This window comes from Pan paniscus, chromosome 21, assembly GCF_029289425.2.
Source record: "Pan paniscus chromosome 21, NHGRI_mPanPan1-v2.0_pri, whole genome shotgun sequence".
In the NCBI taxonomy this organism is placed as follows: Eukaryota; Metazoa; Chordata; class Mammalia; order Primates; family Hominidae; genus Pan; species Pan paniscus.
Genome location: NC_073270.2, coordinates 65836066 through 65842782, shown reverse-complemented (window position 1 = coordinate 65842782; position 6717 = coordinate 65836066). Strand labels below are relative to the sequence as shown.

At 39.6% G+C, this 6717-nt stretch overlaps 1 pseudogene; it reads right to left on the bottom strand.

Annotated features, from left to right (window-relative positions):
• Positions 1-4344: 4344 nt before the first annotated feature.
• LOC129394909 (putative uncharacterized protein encoded by LINC02910) lies at positions 4345-5506 on the bottom strand (annotated as a pseudogene).
• Positions 5507-6717: the final 1211 nt, after the last annotated feature.

The following is a 6717-nucleotide window of genomic DNA, read 5'->3' as shown; positions in this document are numbered from 1 at the left end:
CTTTGAAATACCTCTCTAATCCTTAATGGAGAAACCAGATAGAAATTCATAAAGACCATAAATGAAGTGTGGTTAATATAACAAATATCCATGCCCCACCACACAGCTTTCAAAGATATCATGTGTTTCTGTATTTACAACAGACCTTTTTTGGTTAATGCATAAAATACTACAAGACCTTTGAAGCTCCACTTCTCTGTTACCATTTTGTCTCCGCTCCCTCCCTCCACAGGGGAAACCCTGATTCTTGAAGGTGATTAATACCCCTCTCTTCTGTGCTTTTGATGATATATGTGTATATATTATCCACACTTGGTGCACAAAATAATATATAGCATTGTTTCCTGTTATTTGTTATATAACAAAATTATATATAACTTTATTTCCTATTATTTGTTATATAACAAAATTATATGTAACATTGTTTCCTGTTATTTTTACACAAATTGTATCATGATGAACATGTTCTTTTTCACTTTCTTCTCACCGTCTCCTCCCCCATACTAATTTTTTGAGAATTTTCCAGGTCGATATCAGTAGACCTAATTTAATCATTTCATCTGGGGCAGAGTAATCCACTACATAAATTACCTAATCCAATCCCCTACTAAGGAACATTTAAGTCATTTCTGATTTGTTAACCAGTACGAACAACACTGCAATGAAAATTCTGACACATACCATTTCTTGCGCATGCATAAGAGAGTTTCTCTAGGGCAGGGCCCCCAACCCCGTGCCGTGAACCGGTACAGGTTAGGAGCCAGTTAGGAACTGGGCTGTACAGCAGGAGATGAGCGGCCAACGAGTGAGCAAAGCTTAACCTGTATTTACAGCTGCTCCCCATCATTTGCATGACCTCCTGAGCTCTGTCTTTTGTCTGATCAGCAGCAGCACTAGATTCTCATAGGAGCGTGATCCCTACTGTGAACTGCCCATGCGAGGGATCTAGGTTATGTGCTCCTTATGAGAATCTAAAGACTGATGATCTGTCACTGTCTCCCATCACCCGCAGATGGGGCCAGCTAGTTGCAGGAAAACAAGCTCAGGGCTCCCACTGATTCTACATTATGGTGAGTTGTATAATTATTTCATTGTATATTACAATATAATAATAGAAATAAAGTGCACAATAAATGTAATGTGCTAATAATAATAGAAATAAAGGGCACAGTACATGTAAGGTGCTTGAATCATCCTGAAACCATCCCCCACCCAACCCAGTCCCTGGAAAAATTGGCTTCCACATAACCCGTCCCTGATGCCAAAAACGCCGGGGACCATTACTCTAGGGCCCAGATAGAGGAGTAGAGTTGCGGGAGCATAGGGTACAAGTGTTTTGACTTAACTAGATATTAACAAAAGACTTTCCAAAGTGGCTGAAACCATTTATATTCCCAACAGTGGGATAGAAGTTACTGCTTGCCAGAGTCTTATTTTCTCAAATCTTCAAGGAACTGATTATTTCTGTACTATGGAAATAATTCCAGTACATTGAGAAAGACAAAAAGTCACTGAATGGTTTCTCCACAGTCAGCATAACCTGAATGCCAGGGCCTGACACAGACTCCCCGCAGAAAAGTTAATTAGAGAAAGTTCACGCAAAAAGCTTGAGAAAAGCGCTGGTAAATAACACACCATGATGATGAGGAACTCATTTGCAAAATCCAGGAGCTACATGGTTTAGGAAACTTTAAAAAATACTCTCAAAGTGTTAATAGGACAAAGGAAAAAGAAGTATATGATCATTTCTTATGAGTCATAAAGACATTTGATAAGATTTAACATCCATTTCTGATACTTGAAATTATCAATAACTCCTTCTTATAAGATTTTGTTTGTTTGGTTGGTTTTTGATTTTTTTTTTTTTTTTTTTTTTTTTGGAGACAGGCTCTCACTCAGTCGCTCAGACTAAAGTGCTGTGGCGCCATGCCATCTCAGCTCACTGCAACCTCCACCTCCAGGACTCAAGTGATCTTCCCACCTCAGCCTCCTGAGTAGCTGCGACTACAGGTGTGTGCCACTATGCCTGGCTAATTGTTGGGTTTTTTTGTTGTCGTTTGGGTTTTGTTTGTTTGTTTGTTTTTTGTAGAGACAGGATTTTGGCATGTTGCCCAGGCTGGTCTCAAACTCCTGGGCTCAAGCAATCCACCCACCTTGTCTTCCCGAGGTGCTGGGATTGCAGGTGTGAGCACCACAGAATTTTTTTAATGCACATTCCAATCCAAAAATTATCATCAAATTTACTTGTAAAAATACTATCAGCATCCTATGAGAGTCACAAGTTCAGAGTACCCTTTATCACTAGTATTGCATGACTTTATTCTAGAAGTGCTGAACAAAGCAATCTGACAAGAATATAAAAACAGTTATGAACATTGGAAAAGGCAAAGCAATCATAATTTGTAGATAATAAGGTTGTATTCCAGGAAAATCCAAAATAATAGAAAAACTATTAAAACAATAAAAGTACAGTAATATGATCAGTTATAAATAATATACAACAATGACTATCTCATATGTAAATTATAACAAGCTAGAAAATACAAACTTTAGAAAATCATTTCCCCTGAAATACCTAAAAATAAATTTAACAATACATTTGCAGGACATGTGAAAAGCCAAAAATAAGTCTCAGTGAAGATTTCAATACATGGAAATTCATATCTTTTTTATTGGATAAGAAGACTCAATGCAATAAAGACATACATTTTTTCCTGAATTAGTCTGTACATTCAGTATGATCTCAATGTGGGATATATTTTACCTTGGACAAAAAGAGTGATTCTAAAGTTTATCCAGAAGAATAAACATCTTACAACCACCAGAAAAACTCTGAAAAAGAGTGGCATTGAGAAACTTGTCTTGCTGAGTATTAAAAATGTATAAGATGATGACAGTTCAGTAAAGCAGTGTGGTTTGAAAAAGGAATCAAAAGATAGCTCAAAGAGATGAACTGAGATTATAGGAAGGGACACAAGTATGCAGATATTTTAGAACGTAATATAGTGGTCATTTCTAATAAGGGAGAATATGGAAATGGAACAGCTGAATCACCATTTGGGAAACATAAAACTGGAAGCCAGCCCATTTCTTACCGCAAAGTAAATTCCTGAAAGAACAAAGGGTTACATGAAAAGAAAAAAAAAATGCTAAGAGCAAATATGGGAGAATATTTATGTAATCATAAGTTGGGGTTGCTTGACCATTCTAAACATAGGAGGATCAGAAAACACAAAATAAGACATAAATTTAACAACATACACATTTACAACATCTCTGAATGGCTTTAACCTTGATAAGCAAAACTAAAGACAACAACAGTTCCATAATTCTGATCACAAAAGCTAATATTCACCATATACAAAGTGCTCTAACAAATCAATAAGAAAAGTTAACATATGAAGAGGAACATTGATGAAGGATAGGAACAGATGTTTCATAAAAGAATACATGCAAAAGGCTAATAGGCACGTTCAAGATCATTATCAATCAAATAAAAATTAAATATCATTTTTTACCTATCAGATTGAACAAGAATTAAAATGTAGTTGGAAACCAGTCATAGTAAGCATTTAGGAAAATGGGCATTTTCACGCAGTCTTGGAGGGAAAGTAAAGTGAGCATCATTTCCAGAAGGTAGTTTGACATTATTGTATAAAAATGTAAAATGTTCATGCCTTTGAACCCAGCAATACAATTTGGGGAATTTATTCTAAGGAGATCATTTCAGAAGTGGGAAAAATGCATGCCTGAGAAAACTTTCTATTCCCACCAGGGAGTGACTAAGAAAAATGCAGTATGTGCTTGAATAAGTGCTCTGCAGAAATTAAACACAATGGTGAAATATATTGATTGATTGGTAATATTACCTTTGACATTTTCATTAAGCAAAAAAGGCAGGTGCCAGCATATAATGTGATGTCAATTACATAAAATTATACACATGTATCTTTATTTGTATGTATATATGTCAAAGGATTTTTCACTCTAGCTCTTTCCTAAAACCATCGTAGCCCCCAAAGTTTGCATGGTTCATTCTATCTCATTGTCGAGAAGATTGTCTCAAAATAGACAACACCTGGAGCTCTTTTAGCACATGGTAGTCATTATCAGCATCTGAAAGTACCTGTGTGTTTCTTCATTTTCTCAATGACTGCTGTGCAGCCTCTCCCATGAGAAGCGACACCATGGAGGTCAGGGCTGGCTGGTCCACCTGCAGAGCCGAGCACGGACCTGGCCCAAAGTCCCTGCTTGGTAAATACCTGCTGGATGAATGCACAGTGTTGTGAGACCAGTGTTTTTCACAGCACACTCTCTAGAAGAAATGCCAACCTGTGTTATGGACTAAGGTGTCCCACAGGCAAGTAGGTTTTGGAAACATGGCATCGGATCAAGCCAATCCAAGGGTTTATTTGGTGCAGAACTTTTCAGAGCCTTTAATACCCAAATGCACATTGTGACTGTCCAAGAGTTTCCCAGCTCTCTTGACTGCAGAAGTCCCTCTATCTTCAGCCCCTTGGAGCGTCTTGTGTCATGGGACAGTGTGGGATGGACTATGTTCAGAAGAATATTCAGCAATGCATTAAATTGGGGGCCGAGATTAGAGCTGATCTCCAATTTGTCATTGTACTGTCTGTGTTGTTTGAAGTGTTGACACTGAGTGAGCACATATCATTTCATAAATATATCAGTTTTTCAAGATAAAAGAATAAACATTAAAAATGCACTTATTGTCTGAATCTCAAAATCAAGTTTACTTTCCAAAACCATGAATTGCACTGAAGTTGTTTTGAAAGAAGAAAGGCTGGTTTGAACCAAATAGAAACACAGAAAGTAGCAGAACCAGGTCTTCTGTATTCAAATTCTACTTTCACCATATACTTAATGAGCATCTTTGGGGAAATCATGCAAGATCATAGTCTGTAAAACGAAACCCCTCGTAAGTTGTGAGGATTCAGACTAAAAATCTAATAAGCCCCAATAAATACTAGCTTTTCCTATATTAGCACTGATAAATCTAAATTAAGTTGTGCCATCTAAATATGTTTGCATTCCACTTATATCAGTCTGCTCAAGTCATGGTCTCCTATACCCGAACTCTCCAGAGCCTAGAGCTGCCTCCATTTGCTAAGAAGTCAACAGACAAAGGTTTCGGGTGGGTCCCATGTTTACTCCTGTTCACTGTCAGGAAGTTGTGTGCTGGACTCACCTTCAGCCTGTGGCTGTGCCCGTGCCGTCTGCCTGCCAATAAGGGCTGTGCTGAAACAGGGCAACCATCAGAACCCAGCCCCGGAAGAGCCTCTGCTGGGACTAATGCTGAGAAGCCAGTTCTCACAGCTGGGTGTTCCTTTTGTTTATGGAGTGGTTATTGCGGTAACATCTGGATTCCTTAACCAACACTACGGAAAGGCAAAGATTATGTTTAGCTGCCTGGTGTATTTCAAGGGATGTAGCTTTTATTCTGCATGATCAGGAAGTAATTAGCAGCTTAAACTTGATGCCTTCACTCAGCGTTGATTCCACGCCTCTCTTTCAGCAAGGAAAGCACTGGAATTCATAATTAGTAAATTCCCATTGTCTACCCCAAATCCTTAGGGTAGGTGCAAACAGAAGACCTTTCTGTCCTTCCTTTGAGTAATTTACAACTTGAGCTGCCTTTTTCATGGGGCCCCATTTCACTGGGAAAGGTGAAATGGAAAAACTACCCAGCAGCCTGATTATTCAGCAACCTTTACCAAAATCCAGTCATGGCTACTGTCCACCAAGCAGCGATGGTATATATCTGGGGGTGGGGAAGTGGGGAGAATCAACCAGGAAGAGAGATTGAGCTTCAAGCGTAGCGTGGAATGGAAGAATTCAGGCTTGAGATTGGATTAATCTGTCTGGATCCTATTTCCACTGCGTGACCTCCATTTCCATCTAGAATTTGTGCTCTCCTCATCTTCAAAGTGGGGAAAGTGACAGTACTGACCTTACCATGCTATTTGGGAGGTCGATAAGATAGCACACACAAGGGACTTTGCACCAAGCTGGGCACAGAGTGTCACACTTACCTAGTGGCTTTACTTCTGAGGAACGTGGCACATGGCATTTCCACTGAACAGATAAGCACGGGCTCAGCAAGTGGGCCGTTGGAGGGTCGGGAGGGAAGCCCTGCAGCCTTCTGGGAGAGGTCCCTGTGTCAGCTCTGGGTCTGAGCAGGCACTCCTCCACCTTGTGATTATTAACTGAATGTTTGCACACACATTTCTCTTCATATGTAATGGTCCATGGTTTTATACATTTAAAAAATATTTTTAAAAACAAAGCTCAGGGAGCTGAAGTGACTTGCCCAAGGTCACACAGAGAACTGGAAGGCAACGTGCATTTGGAACCCATTTCTCGAAGTGTCACCACTTCTCGTGGCAGCCCCAGGCACAGCCTCCTCCTGGGTTGGAATTCTCCATTCCCACACATCACTTTCTTTCTACATGTGCACACACAGGCACACAACACACACGTGCACATGTACACGCAAACACACACGTGTGCACACACACACATGCATGTATACACAAATGCCAGCACACAGTAAGGGTTTAGTAATGGCAGGACCGATTTCATTGCTGACATAATGACCCAAGGACAGTCTTAACAGAACGATTGCCTCATCTGTGTGATGGGGACAAACCTGGGAAGCACCTTCAGGACTCCATGGAGATTAAATGACAGAGGGCA